Genomic DNA, 16,086 nt, shown 5'->3' with positions numbered 1-16,086 from the left:
ACATAGACATGGGTGTGGCTTTCCTAATCAAGTCCATCCATCCATCCATTTTCTGAGCCACTTCTCCTCACTAGGGTCGCGGGCGTGCTGGAGCCTATCCCAGCTGTCATCGGGCAGGAGGCGGGGTACACCCTGAACTGGTTGCCAGCCAATCGCAGGGCACATAGAAACTAACAACCATTCGCACTCACAGTCATGCCTACGGGCAATTTAGAGTCTCCAATTAATGCATGTTTTTGGGATGTGGGAGGAAACCGGAGTTCCCAGAGAAAACCCACGCAGGCACGGGGAGACCATGCAAACTCCACACAGGCGGGGGTGGGGATTGAACCCGGGTCCTCAGAACTGTGAGGCTGACGCTCTAACCAGTCGCCCACCGTGCCGCCTAATCAAGTCCAATCAGTATAATCAAACACAGCTGGACTCCAATGAAGGTGTAGAACCATCTCAAGGACGATCAGAAGAAATGGACAGCACCAGAGTTAAATATGAGTGTCACAGCAAAGGGTCTGAATACTTATGGCTGTGTGATATTTCAGTTTTTTCCTTTTTAATAAATCAGCAAAAATTTCAACAATTCTGTTTTATTTTCTGTCAATATGGGGTGCTGTGTGTACATTAATGAGGAAAAAAATGAACTTAAATGATTTTAACAAGTGTCTGCAATATAACAAAGAGTGAAACATTTAAGGGGGTCTGAAAACTTTCCGTACCCACTGTATAATGCATTCCTGGAAACTGGATTAAAAAAGTTGACATATTGGAAAACTTCAGTCACTGAAGGTGTAGTGGTACATTCGCCTGATTGGTTCAGTTCCCACTCAGTGACAGTGTGAATGTGCCCTGCAACTGCCTGTCGACCAGTTCAAGGTGTAGTCCGCCTTTTTCCCGGAGTCAGCTGGGATAGGCTCTAGTGTGCTGTGACCCTGAACAGGATAAGCGGTACTGAGGATGGATGGATGGAACTCTTCTGAATTTTTCTGTTGGGGTTAGAGTTCATTTTATTTTGGAAATAGCTGTTTAAAAAAGGGCAGGTACTATACTTATAAAACAAACCAAAAAACATTCAGTCTGTTACATCCAGCACAAATCAATCAGATTAATAAGCAGTTTTTTTGTTTTGTTTTGTTTTTTTTTTACCAAAAATTGGCAACCAAGCAGATAAAACCTCAGCCTGAAAACTGCAATCAAGGCAAAAGTTAGCGCCATTCTTCTCTCTCCTTTGATTAAAAACTGACCGACGTATTGTATTTTCACAAAACTGCTGATATGGCAGTATCCAGGAAAATCTTTTTGGTGGCTGCAGTTGTTCACTATCCTACAGCTTCTTTCTTTTGTGACATCAAAACTGAAACATGTTTGTCACAATGAAAGACCTATTTCGATTTAAACATTGAAAAACCTTTTGTAGTTCTTCCAATGAAATAAGTTGAATTTTGCTTGTTAATGTCTACCGGTGTTCCCATTTGCTAAAAAACAACAACAACAAAAGTTTAATTTCATTAATATAGTGTTTTTTGAAAGTATAATAACCCAAACCAAGTAAAATCAGGTTATCTAGCTAATTTGCAGCAGACCAGTCATAATATGGATTACTGTCAGCATGTCTCCCAGTAGTATCACGTGGAAAAAGTCCTCAGGGCCAAGTCACTGAGGAAACACGATCTAAATCAGGAATCTTTAATACAGCACACATGTACAGTATGTAGCAAATACTCATGACTTTTTACCTTCCCTTCCTGCAGTTTGTGGAATATTGCCAAAAATATCAAATTTCAAAGCTGAGATTAAGTACAAAATGTGTGTTTGTGTATGTGTAGTGTTGATGTAAGCACATTTTCTCAGTGGTGTGTTCTGTCGCTTGTGTCAATAGACAGTCAGATCGATAGCAGCTACAGTAACAGCCTGCAGCAAAATGTAGAAAATGTGGACTTGTAGTATCAAAGTAAGGGTGTGTTTTCATTTGATTTGGATGACGCTTGGTTCATATCTGTCACAAAGGAAACTTTCTTTATCTGTTAACTACTCCATTCATTCCAGCTTTTATCTTGATGTCACATGTCATGGATCTGGTTTTATTTTCAGACTCCTACATAGTTGAGGTTACGTGGAGTGAAGCGATGTACAGTAGTCTTATCAATTTAGATTTTAATTTGTATTATAATAGACTTACAGTTCCCTCAGTTGTGAGTCAACAAACTTTCTTTGGACTGTGAATGGGTATAGTAATCGATTGTTGATTAATTGCATCTGAAGCAATTGAGTGCATTACTTGACTGAGGCGCTGTTGATTTAATTCCATCCAAAGCTGTAAAAAACAAAGTATTGACAGGGATTGCACAATTGACAAAATTGACCATATATAAGGGATATTTTCCACAGAAACCTCACAATATAAACATACTTTATTTTGATTCGAGATTAGCATCATGGCTAGTTAGTGAATTTATTAAGACAAAAACATTTATTTTTTTTTTTTTTTACCTAGGCTGTCAGATGGGGGATGGTGTACATGGGTGATCACACTCCACTTTAAAAAAAAAACATTTTTTTTTGACAGAAAACAAATACATTATTTATCTGTTAATGATGTAATGATGCTAGATTATGTTTCATTCATATTTAATTAATATACGTAGATGCGGCATGGTGGCTGATTGAGTGTGAGTGGTTGTTTGTCCTTGTGTGCCCTGCGATTGGCCGATGTCCAGTCCAGGGTATTCACCTAAAGTCATCTGGGATTGGCTCCAGAACACGTGACCCTAATGAGGATAAGCAGTATGGTTGGGCATCGTTTGAATCTGAGCGATTCCGGTTCCGATTCCGGTTCCTTAGTTCGATTCCGGTTCCAAACGATTCTCGATTCCGATTCTTTTAGGGGGCTGGGTCAAAAAAGTTTGCATGGTTTAAATCAAGGTTGTCCAAATTATGAACATCCATTTTCTTAGCAGCCCACAGCTAAAATGAACATTTGACTCCAGGTTCTTTACAACCAGTATCAATATCAAACCTCTGAACTAAAAGACAATGTGTGTGGAAGTAACCCAATTGACTTAATATTCATTAATTAATGTTTCAGCTAAAAGTTAAATATAGAATTGTTAAAATCGTTATTTTAACTAAGTTTTTTATTTGATTGTTTCACTCACTGCCGACACGGTGAACGACTGGTTACCACTTCTGCCTCACAGTTCTGGAGACCGGGGTTCAAATCCCGGCCCCGCCTGTGTGGAGTTTGCATGTTCTCACCGTGCCTGGGTGGGTTTTCTCCGGGCACTCCGGTTTCCTCCCACATCCCAAAAACATGCGTGTGGTAAGTTTATTGGAGACTCAAAATTGCCCGTAGGTGTGAATATGAGTGCGAATGATTGTTTGTTTCTATGTGCCCTGCGATTGACTGGGGACCGTTTCAGGGTGTACCCCGCCTCCCGCCCAAAGATAGCTGGGATAGGCTCCAGCAGCCCGCGACCCTAGTAAGGATAAGCGGTAGAGAAAATGGATGGATGGATGAATGTTTCACTCACCCAGTTGACTGAGAGTTGACTTGACTGACAGCATTGCGATATAGCTGCCCCTGTACGCTGTTTCATCACGTCAAATGGTTTATATGTGCAAGTTTTAACTTGACTTCTTGTTTTAAGCTTGTAGCCTTGTAGCTCAGCATTTTGGCACGAAAAGTAACTTCACACGGCACCGGTGATTGTTGTGGATTTATTTTATTTAATTTTTTTTAAATGGATGGAACCAAATGCTATAAAACGCTGATTCCTTTACCTACCCACCGATGAGGCACAAGGTTAGTGTTTTGTGATACTGTGAGACAACGTTGATGTGAATTTTATCCCAATTCATTGTGATGTGAAGTTGCTACGGTGAAGTTTTACAGCTTGCAGCTTTTATTTATTCTTTTTTTTTTTAGTCATCGGTGGTTACGTTGGTTTGAAGACTAAAATTCATCCATCCATCCATTTTCTACCGCTTATCCGATGTTGGGTCACGGGGGCAGTAGCTTTAGCAGGGGCGCATCTGTATGCCTTGTCTGGGACAAGCGGAACAACCTAAAGCCACACAACAAACCTTTTTGCCAAAAATCCACTTAAAAAATGCCAAAAACTGACTAAGGCTAACACAAGGCAATGCTTTGATTGGAGACCCTGGTTGACAACATGGTGTCCATAAACCATGTGACCTGGCTTTATCCAATGACAAGAGCAGTGCAGTGAGTTCAAAGACTGTCCAGACTTTTTCTACGGCTTTGGTTCCAACTTGTGCTCCAAAGGAGAACAACATGACATCAGCTATCGGAAGTTATCCAACATAATGCAGGTCTCCCTAATAGCTTCAGAACATTCAATGAGAGAGCATGATAACCAGGGATGTTCCTAACCCCTTAGGGGTTCCAGGCCAGAAGGACAATGGGGCCGAAACAGAGCGATAGATAAGTAAAGAGATATTTTCTTGCAATAAAATGAATAGCAAAACAATTAATTACACTGAAAAACTTTACATATACTGTAAAAAAAAAAAAAAACATTTTCTGAATAATAAATAAACACAACTAAGTAAACATGTTGTTAATATTATCAGCCATCTCTCTGGGCGCCACACTAGCCACTTGCCAGCAACAGCTAGTAAGGGCCTCTATGCGGGAGATTTGCGACACATTGTCGTTGCTGTGTCATTGTTTTAGCACTGGCATGGGCCATTGTCTGCTGTCTCCCTGGGCTCCTGCAACTCAGGTCACTAGACAATTGCCTGCATTGCCTACCCTGTTGTGACATCCCTGCTATCAACCCGATACAAATAATATTAATGATTGTTAATTCCAGTAAATTAAATCCATCCATCCATCCATTTTCTGTACCGCCTATACTCACTAGGGTCGCGGGCATGCCGGAGCCTATCCAAACTATCTTCGGGTGAGAGGTGGGCTACACCTTGAACTGATCTCCAGCCAATCACAGGTAAATTAAATCGAATATCAATTTCAATTTCAGGGAAATGCTTTTTCACTGATGGTGTAGTGTTACACTCGCCTGACTTTGGTACGTGCAGCGTGGGTTCAGTTCCCCCTCAGTGACGGTGTGAATGTGAGTGGTTGTCCATGTCTATATGTGGCCTGCGACTGACTGGCGACCAGTTCAGGGTATCGTCCGCCTTTCGCCCGAAGTCAGCTGGGATAGGCTCCAGCGCTCCGTGACCCTACCCCAGATAAGCGGTGTTGAAAAATGGGAAATGCTTTTCCTGTCTTCATAGCATTCTAAAGTGTCTTTGTTGAGTGGCGATGACTGAGTAACTTTCGGGCATCACCAGTCATCAGAGGTGCATCCCTGAGACCAGCTGAAGGCAGCCTTTGAAGATTTTGACATGTAATGCAGTAACATAGCTTTTTCCTTGATGTTGTTATGACAGTTTTGTATGGGGTGTTGGGGTTCTGCACATGGAAGTGATTACCCTGGGGCTCATGAGTGCTTTTCCGTAGAGAGAAAGGGGCCTGGAGACCATCTACGCATTATACCTGGGGTCTTAGTTTTCCTTGAAGTCCCCTGTCTCCTCACTGGAGAGGAGGGAATTGTTTCCTTTTGCAGCTATTCATGAAGAGTGTGAAACCTGGAACACCAAAACAATGTAATGTAATTTATGTCTTCATAATAAAGAAAAGAAAAGATAATAATAAAGAATAATAAGATAAAAATAAGACCCTAGCATTGTTGTACAAAACAATACTACTGTGTTCTGTTCTTATATAATTTTTTTTCGTTGGACATTACACTTAAATTCGTACCTTGTGTTGCTGTGATAGAACATCATCCATCTCTTTCCTCAGTTGGTGTTACTTGACCATCTACAGATTGCCAGTCCAATTCAGCCTGGCTGTTGAAATTGGTGGTCCAGCTTCAGTGAGCATGTATACAGCGAAGGGGAGCCAGAGAAAGCTCATCTGGACTCCATCAATGCTTGATAAATAGAACCTACATGGAGCTATTGAGCCAGACTTTGGCTCCCACACACCATCACGGAGAGTCAGACAATGGCTCCAGATACAAAATGACAAACACATTGTCATTATCTCAAATCAAGTGCAAAAATGCAAATCTGTTCAAAGATTGCAGTAAACACTCTTAACAATGAGTCATTTTGGTTCAACTGAATACTTAAAAAACAATATCTCCAGAGCCAGGTCATTTGGTTCTTTGGTTTTGCTATTTGAATCCCTTTGAATACGAAATACTTTTGTGAATATCTCATAAACAGTCCTAATGTCTGCTGTCCATCCTTATTTGTTATCTTACATCCTCTGGCCTAAACAGATAGCCTACAAATTGGTTTTATTACAACTGTCCCTCGTCCTTGAAATTTACAAATACTTACATATGAAGAATTATAATTGTTTTACTCTGACAGCCATGTTCCTTTGTCACCTAATTTCTTATTGGTTTATGTTATTTCTGCTTGTGCTAGATTCTCAGGTATCCTCCTTATGATAATCCATCAGGCTTGAATTGAAGACGATTAAATTTTTTCTATAGGTCGTGTCTTGTGGACTGTCTCATATTCAAATTTTGGGTGATAGTGGGACTTAAAACAGATTTAATGTGTGCATCCAAAAAATGCTTCTTGAAGCCTTTTTGTAATTCAGATTTTAATTTTCCTTGTTGTTTGTCCACTACACTGTGCAGTTGTAGCAGTTAACACACAGTGCACATGTAGACAAACAACCATTCACACTCATAACCTGTTGACAATGTAGACTAGTCTCCAATTAACATAGAATACATGTTTTTGGATTGTGGAGAAACTGGAGTACAGTACATGATTAGTGAGGATGACAACACTGAAAACTATTAAAATGGGTATAGTGAGACATGATGAATCGAGAGTTAAGCTAAAAAGCTGGTGTCAGTACCGCAATGGTGTTACTGTATGTCCACTGAGAGGGAAGAACCGCTTTTCCAAACGGTATTCATATACCGTTGCACTCTCACATGAACACAAGAGCACCCCAAAATTATGTTCAATCGTTAATTTAATATATTAAAAAAATCTCAGTCATTGATTAAAATGGTATGACCGTCGTGATCACCAACTGTGCACATCAGTCTACATTCACGCCAAGCCCCTGACCATACAAAAGCTGTTAAAAAAAAACGCCTGTGTAGTGTCATTGTCCCAAACTCTTTTTCAAGGGTCCAAGCCTGATGAAATGGTACAAACAGGGCACCGTCTTGGCTGGTGTTCACTGTGTTGACAGCCAGCAGTGCCCATCAAAGTCCACAGTCACATGACGCCACCGACTACAAAACTTCATAAAAGCAAATGCCTGCGCATGTCATCCTCCAAAAATGTTTTTTAAAGGTGAGCAATGCAATCTATATAACAAAGAGCTCACAAAACCCGTGGATATCGGCGGAAATTAATCACTTACCTCATGCAGCTGTTCTCAGCAAGGAGGATTGATTTTAACAAAACACGCCGACACAAATATATCTAATCTAACCTCTATATTTTCACTTGTCTAAAATACATCCAGACTTTGAATATTGGTGATAAATAGGCTGCAGGCTTGCTTGTGATGCAACCAAGAACCTATACTACTATGAGCTCAAGCAGGTTTTTAAACGAAATGCTGCCAGCCAAAATATGATGAAAACCAGGTGAAAATATGCCTAAAATAACTACTAACTAATACTAGTCTTTTTTTTTTTTTTTGGGGGGGGGGGGGGTTCTGCATAAGTGTCAATGTTTGGAGCATCAGAGAGGATCTTTGGTGCATGAGAAAAATGTTTCTTTAGGAATGTGGTCAATTAAATAATTATCTTTGAAAGACGGATGAATCGTTGCACCCATGTTGTCGAGCAAACAATTTAATTTAAACAGCGCAGTTGATTTCATTCATTTAAAATAATTAGTTGCTTCATCCCATTCACTATATGTGGAAGGTGATAAGTGTCTGGAACCCACCCCATAATTTGGGCTACTAAATCATCTAAAGTGCACCATAAGCTTATGTCCCTGGGCTCACCACATTCCTGTGCCACCTAGACTCCAAATTACTGTAAACGAAACCAAAGCCACACCATGGCAACAGAAGGGTGTCAATTTGCACAGGAAAGAATTTATTTCAATTAGAGTTGGGAACGTTAAACCGATGCGACTCGATATCTGTTCGTAAAGGCAAGAGATACGATTGTATTGGTAGCGACTCCATAATTGAAACAAAATCAGCCAGGAATCCTTAGCTGTGGATCAGATATTGCAAGGCTAGGAATTAGTTGCCTACGGCTTTAAAGTTTCCATCTCTTAAAACAATCTTGAGAGCTCTCGCACTGTGCCCCATACGTAATGTTATGTTTGCAACCAAAATCAGCAGTGGTGGCCAGTAGCGACACTACTAGTTTAAGTACAACCCCAATTCCAATGAAGTTGGGATGTTGTGTTAAACATAAATAAAAACAGAATACAATGATTTTCAATTCATGTTCAACCTATATTTAATTGAATACACTACAAAGACAAGATATTGAATCTTCAAACTGATAAACTTTATTGTTTTTAGCAAATAATCATTAACTTAGACTTTTATGGCTGCAACAAGTCCCAAAAAAGCTGGGACAGGGTCATGTTTACCACTGTGTTACATCACCTTTTCTTTTAACATTCAATAAACTTTTGGGAACTGAGGACACTAATTGTTGAAGCTTTGCAGGTGGAATTCTTTCCCATTCTTGCTTGATGTACAGCTTCAGCTGTTCCACAGTCCGGGGTCTCCGTTGTCGTATTTTACGCTTCATAATGCGTCACATATTTTCAATAGGAGACAGCTCTGGACTGCAGGCAGGCCAGTCTAGTACAGTACCCGCACTCTTTTACTACGAAGCCACGCTGTTGTAACACGTGCAGAATGTGGTTTGGCATTGTCTTACTGAAATAAGCAGGGGCATCCATGAAAAAGACATTGCTTGGATGGCAGCAATGTGTAAGTTACCCATGCCATTGGCACTAACACAGCCCCATACCATCACAGATGCTGGCTTTTGAACTTTGCGTCCATAACAGTCCGGATGGTTCTTTTCCTCTTTGGCCCGGAGGACACGACGTCCACAATTTCCAAAAACAATTTGAAATGTGGGATTGAAGGTAGGATCGAAGGTCATGGGCATTCAATGTTGGTTTTCGGCCTTGCCGCTTACATGCAGTGATTTCTCCAGATTCTCTGAACCTTTTGATGATATTATGGACTGTAGATGATGAAATGCCTAAATTCCCTGCAATTGTACGTTGAGGAACATTGTCCTTAAACTGTTCGACTATTTTCTCACGCACTTGTTCACAAAGAGGTGAACCTTGCCCCATCTTTGCTTGTGAATGACTGAGGAATTCAGGGAAACTCCTTTTATACCCAAGGATGGCACACACCTGTTCCCAATTAGCCTGTTCACCTGTGAGATGTTCCAAACAGGTGTTTGATGAGCATTCCTCAACTTTCTCAGTCTTTTTTTGCCACCTGTCCCAGCTTTTTTGGAACGTGTTTCAGCCTTAAAATTCTAAGGTAATGGTTATTAGGGCAGCCGTGGCCCAATGGTTAAGATCATCGCCTGCCACCGTGGGGGACCTAGGTTCAAAACCCCGACTGGACCATCCGCCAACATCCCCCGGACTCACGGCTGTGGTGTCCTTGAGCAAGACACTGATACCCCGAAATGCTCCCCGGGCGCTTCAGCTGCCCCCTGCTCCAGTGTGTTCCACTAACATGTGTATGTGTTCACTGTGATGGGTTAAATGCAGAGAACAAATTTCGTGTGCATGCATGCATGTTCATGACAATAAAAGATGATTCTTCTTAATTCTTAAATTCTTATTTGCTAAAAACAATAAAGTTTATCAGTTTGAACATTAAATATCTTGTCTTTGTAGTGTATTCAATTAAATATAGGTTGAACATGATTTGCAAAACGTATTCCGTTTTTATTTATGTTTAACACAACATCCCAACTTCATTGGAATTGGGGTTGTACATTTCTCCATAGCGTCACTATTTCAAATTCAAATAGTTTTTCAGTAGTTAAGATACTTTTGTGGTCAGACGGACAGAAAAGTAACGTTCAGAGACGCTACATTTCCCCCGGCAGTTGTCAACATTAAATGCAACGTCACGTTACCTACCTTTTCTGAAGCCCGCCGTTGACACCAGGACCGGCGAAATGTGCGCTGCAGGATGTACCTGTAAACATGCAGACAATGGCACTATTGTCCCGCTCCATTGTTCCCTCACTTGTGAACAAGACCCAGAGATACTTGAACTCCTCCACTTTGGGGCGGCATCTCTTCCTCCAACTTGACAGGGCACACCACCCTTTTCAGCCTGAGGACCATGGCCTCAGAATTGAAGATTCTGATTTTCATCCCAGCCGCTTCACACTCGGCTGTGAACAGCTCCAGGGAGAGTTGAAGTTCACGGCTTGATGAAGCCACCAAAACCACATCATCTGCAAAAGCAGAGACGTAATACCGAAGTCACCGAACCTGACCCCTTAACACCTGGCCTGCCCCTAGAAATTCTGTCCATAAAAGTAATGAACAGAATCAGTGACAAGGGGCAGCCTTTGCAGAGTCCAACTCTCACTGGAAACAAATCCGACTTACCACCGGCAATGCAGACCAAATTCTGACACCGGTCATACAGGGACTGAACAGCCCGTATCAGGGGGTCCAGTACCCTATACCCCCAGATCATCCCCCGTGGGACACGGTCGAACGCCTTCTCCAAGTCCACGAAACACATCTAGACTGATTCGGGGAACTCCCATGCACCCTCGAGGACCCTGCCGAGAGTGTAGAGCTGGTCCACTGTTCCACGGCCAGGCCGAAAACCCCACTGCTCCTCCTGAATCCTCTCCAGAACCCCTGAATTACCAGAGAGGCTGATGACTGTGATCCCTTATACAACATAGTAGGAACACACCCTCCGGTCCCCCTTCTTATAAAGGGGGACCCCCACCCCGGTCTGCCAATCCAGGGGCACTGTTCCTGATGTCCACGCAATGTTGCAGAGGCGTGTCAACCAGGACAGCCCCACAACATCCAGAGCCTTCAGAAACTCTGGCCATATCTCATCCACGCCTGGGGGACTCCCACCTTACGGCCACAGCTCCTCAGAATACGTTTGGGTCTGCCACGTCGGACCGGGATCTTCCCCCACCATCAGAGCCAACTCATCACCAGGTGGTGAGCTGTTGACAGCTCTGCTCCTCTCTTCAGCAGAGTGTCCAAGACGTGCAGCCAAAAATCTGATGACACGACCACAAAGTCGATCATTGAGCTGCGGCCTAGGGTGTCTTGGTGCTAAGTGCACGTGTACAGCCTTATGTCTGAACATGGTGTGTGTTATATATAGTCCATGACGTCAGAAGTCCAATAATAGAACACCGCTTGGGTTCTGATAAGGGGGGCTGTTCCTCCCAATCATGCCCTTCCAGGTCTTACTGTCATTGCCCACATGAGCATTGAAGTCCCCAGGACAACGATGGAGTCCCCAGTGGGAGCGCTCTCCAGCAGCCCCTCCAACGACTCCAAAAAGGGTGAGTACTTTGAACTGCTGTTTGGTGCATAGGCACAAAGAATAGTCGGAACCCCAGGCTACCCTCTCGTACAGGCATCATGCCTTTACTTATTGCCCCCCAATAAGTATACCCACACCTGCTCAGTGCCTCTCACCATGGGCAGGAGTGTAAGCGAGTCCAACCCTTCTCAAGCGGACTGCTACCAGAGCTCAAGCAATGTTGGAAGGTGAGCCCGACTATATCTAGTTGGAACTTCTGAACATCGCACACCAGCTCGGGCTCCTTCCATGCCAGAGAGGTGACATTCCACGTCCCTAGAGCCAACTTTTGTAGGCCGGAGATCGGACCCCCTTGGCCCCTCCCACAGGTGGTGAGCCCATGCAAAGGGGGACCCACATTGCCTCTTTGGACTGTGTCCAGTCGAGTGCTGTGGGTGCATGCCCACCAGTTGCTCGCCTTCAAGCCCCACCTCCAGTTTGGGCTCCAGACGGAAGCCCCGGTGACCCACGTATGAGCAAGGGAAACCTAGGTCCATTTATGTTATTCATCATTAGGTGTCTCTGAGCCGTACCTGTTTGTCATGATTGGCCCTACCAGGGGCGTATAACCCCAGACAACTTGGATCTTAGGATCATCGGCACACACAAATCCCTCAAGCTCAGGGAGAGGTCAAGTCACAGTTCTTTACGTTGACGTCTACATCAACACGTTAACTATCACATTGTTTCCGCACTGAATCTTCTTCTTCTTCACATATTCACCACAAGCATTTGGACCAGTGATTCATTAGTGTGTCGTGAAGGACAGGTGTGCCGCTTAGAGGTGCGTGAAATTATCCAAACTATCTTCTCAGAAAATTATTTATTTACTACAATAATCTATGCCAGAGACGTCTTGTGACAGGCAGGACAACTAAATGGTCTTCCACCAGATGGCAGAAGGTACAATAAACCTGTTAACCTGTTGCCAGCCATACAACAGAATTACAGCTTAGTATTCAGCTAAACACATCCAGTTTTCACACGATCAACAGTATATCAGTAGATTGGCGGGCAAATGTAGAATGTCCATGTGTCCGCTTGCTCTCATAGTTGAACAATACCTGCAGTCTCCCCTTAAATACCTGAGTGATATTTATCAGTCTCAAATTTCAGTGTCTCTGCTCTCTGAAATATCTGGTAAGCCTAATGACAGAACTTTCGCTCGAAATGTAATGCCACTCACACACCACAACAATACTCGATGTTTGGCATTATGCATATGCATTGAACTTATATTTAGGATGAATAGGATTTATTCTACCACAGCAGTTGGCTCAGGTCAAAGATCAGAATAATCTAAAGGTGGGTGATGTGTGTCCATCTCATTGGGAAACCCTAACATTTTTTTCTTATCAACTCTCCTTTAATTCCTCTTCTGTGGTCCAGTGCAGAGAGTATAGGTGATGATGGGTCCCTGAGTTCCCCAGTGGCCTCTCTTACAGTTCCTATTTTGAATGGGTGTCTGTTCCCTGACATCTCAGTCTCTCATCACCACCCCATCAATCCCATACATCTGTAACCATCCCCCATAGAGACAGTACTCCACTTTGTCCCAGAATGGACCATAATTCCCCACTAGTCCTGGTCCCTCACAGTGTGAAAGCATTCTGACAGCGTACTGTACATTACAAAAGGAAATAAAGTCTTCCTCTCTCTTAGGGTTTCATACCATCAGTGGCCCTCTAAGCATGAAGGGAAGCATCCCCAAACATATTGAAATACCATGTGTCTGCCCAAGAGGGTGAGACGATCCCCATCTTTATATCCATAATGGGGGCCTTCTCCTCTGCTTTCATCCACACCAAGGTTCCCTGACCCAGTAAACGCCTTCAGGATCAAGGCCTCTGTAGGGAATAGAGGTGGATGTTATCATAGCATTCCTGCCTATGTGAAAGTATGCCAATTAGCATAGCTGGAAAATGTTTAGCTAGTGTCTCTTTCACTAAACCCTTTGCCCAATTGCTGGTGATCCAAAGGCATGTGTGAATGTGTGTACTGTATGTATTCACTTTTGCGCACGCACACACACACACACACACACACACACACACACAGCCATTGCCTTTACGTTTCAGACAGGTTTATTGGGTGTTCGCGCTGAAAAGTCAACATGGGGTTGGATGCCCATTTGTATATTTTTCCTGGTTTATCCTGTGGGAAAAGAAGGTATATTAGACACACATTTATAATTTATTTTACTGATAGTCTGTGACATTTGGCTAAGTTACTACACACATTAAATTTTCCGTACAGAGAATTCAAACGACACAGTGAACAATGGCACACTTTCGAAAGCTTAAATGCAATCTCTGTTAGTTAAATTAGGCCTATCAGTTGTCTCTATTATCTAACTGTATTTTGTATCCCTTGTGTGGAGGCAGCATGTGCCAAGCGATGAAAGTTAGCCTGTAATGTGTGTGTGTGTTTGCATCACTGCCAACTAGAGCTGGGCCAGATGAACACCCATTTGTGACAACTGCAATCATTTCACCCCAGAGACAAAAGCCACATGTTAGTTAGTGTTTGTGGGTTTGTTGTTTTATTATCCAGATTGTCCATCCAACATTTAAGTGTTGTCTTTCATTACACTGACAATGAAACAATACAGGAAGAAGGGAAATCCAAGGCCCAAAGTTTAGGATCACAACAAGCCATATGCGCATTAAGACTGGATTGAGATGATGACTATACAGTGCTCAACACACAGTCAATGAGTACACCTCGAAAAATTTGTTAGAAAACTTTGAATATCCTATATTGGCAATTAATTGCAAATGGGATTTGTACTACATTGCTGTGGCCGTAAGGTGGTCGGTGCCTGTCGTGGCGGCAATCCCCGAACCCGTTGGTGGACACCAATGGTGAGGGATGCCGTCAAGCTGAAGAAGGAGTCCTATTGGGCCTTTTTGGCCTGTGGGACTCCTGAGGCAGCTGATGGGTACCGGCTGGCCAAGCGGAATGCAGCTCTGGTGGTCGCTGAAGCAAAAACTCGGGTATGGGAGGAGTTCGGTGAGGCCATGGAGAAAGACTTCCGGACGGCTTCGAGGAAATTCTGGTCCACCATCCGACGCCTCAGGAGAGGAAAGCAGTGCACCACCAACACTGTGTATAGTGGGGATGGGGCTCTGCTGACCTCGACTCGGGACGTTGTGAGTCGGTGGGGAGAATACTTCGAAGACCACCTCAATTCCACCGACACACCTTCCCATGAGGAAGCAGAGTGTGGGTTCTCTGAGGCGGGCTCTCCTATCTCTGGGTTTGAGGTCACCGAGGTAGTTAAAAAGCTCCTCGGTGGCAGGGCCCCGGGGGTGGATGAGATTCACCCGGAGTTCCTAAAGGCTCTGGATGTTGTGGGGCTGTCCTGGTTGACACGCCTCTGCAACATCGCGTGGACATCGGGGACAGTGCCTCTGGTTTGGCAGACAGGGGGGTGGTCCCCCTTTTTAAGAAGGGGGACCGGAGGGTGTGTTCCAACTACAGGGGGATCACACTCCTCAGCCTCCCTGGTAAGGTCTATTCAGGTGTGCTGGAGAGGAGGGTCCGTCGGGAAGTCGAATCTCAGATTCAGGAGGAGCAGTGTGGTTTTCGTCCTGGCCGTGGAACAGGGGACCAGCTCTACACCCTCGGCAGGGTCCTCAAGGGTGCATGGGAGTTCGCTCAACCAGTCTACATGTGTTTTGTGGACTTGGAGAAGGCGTTCGAGCGTGTCCCCCGGGGAGTCCTGTGGAGGGTGCTTCGGGACCCCCTGATACGGGCTGTTCGGTCCCTGTACGACCGGAGTCAGAGTTTGGTCCGCATATCCGGCAGTAAATCGGACTCGTTCCCGGTGAGGGTTGGACTCGGCCAAGGCTGCCCTTTGTCGCCGATTCTGTTCATAACTTTTATGGACAGAATTTCTAGGCGCAGCCAAGGCGTAGAGGGGGTCCGGTTTGGTGGCCTCAGTATTGCATCTCTGCTTTTTGCTGATGATGTGGTTTTGTTGGCTTCATCAAGCCGTGACCTCCATCTCTGAGATCCTGCCCCAAGTGGAGGAGTTCAAGTATCTTGGGGTCTTGTTCACGAGTGAGGGAAGAATGGAACGGGAGATTGACAAGCGGATCGGTGCAGCGTCTGCAGTGATGCGGACTTTGTATCGGTCCGTTGTGGAAGGAGCTAAGCCGAAAGGCGAAGCTCTCAATTTACCAGTCGATCTTCGTTCCTACCCTCACATATGGTCATGAGCTGTGGGTTGTGACCGAAAGAACAAGATCCCAGATACAAGCGGCCGAAATGAGTTTCCTCCGCAGGGTGTCTGGGCTCTCCCTTAGAGAGAGGGTGAGAAGCTCGGTCATCCGGGAGGATCTCAGAGTAGAGCCGCTGCTCCTTCACATCGAGAGGAGCCAGATGAGGTGGCTGGGGCATCTGATTCGGATGCTTTCCGGACGCCTCCCTGGTGAGGTGTTCCGGGCACGTCCCACCGGGAGGAGACCCAGGGGATGACCCAG

At 44.2% G+C, this 16,086-nt stretch overlaps 1 protein-coding gene across 4 annotated transcripts in view; it reads left to right on the top strand.

Moving 5' to 3' along the window:
* Positions 1–16,086, top strand: part of LOC133477864 (zinc finger protein 469) — a 306,446-nt gene that overhangs the window by 44,296 nt on the left and 246,064 nt on the right. Inside the window, exon 3 of one of the 4 annotated variants that reach the window (XR_009788500.1) lies at positions 4,881–4,964. The exons of the other annotated variants lie outside the window; for them this stretch is intronic. The gene's annotated coding sequence lies outside the window, so the exon portion shown is untranslated. The remainder of the gene's footprint in view (positions 1–4,880; positions 4,965–16,086) is intronic. 4 annotated transcript variants of the gene reach the window in all.

This window comes from Phyllopteryx taeniolatus, chromosome 5 (assembly GCF_024500385.1).
Source record: "Phyllopteryx taeniolatus isolate TA_2022b chromosome 5, UOR_Ptae_1.2, whole genome shotgun sequence".
Taxonomy (NCBI): Eukaryota; Metazoa; Chordata; class Actinopteri; order Syngnathiformes; family Syngnathidae; genus Phyllopteryx; species Phyllopteryx taeniolatus.
The sequence above is the reverse complement of the archived record's forward strand: the minus strand, read 5'-3'. Positions and strand labels throughout refer to the sequence as shown.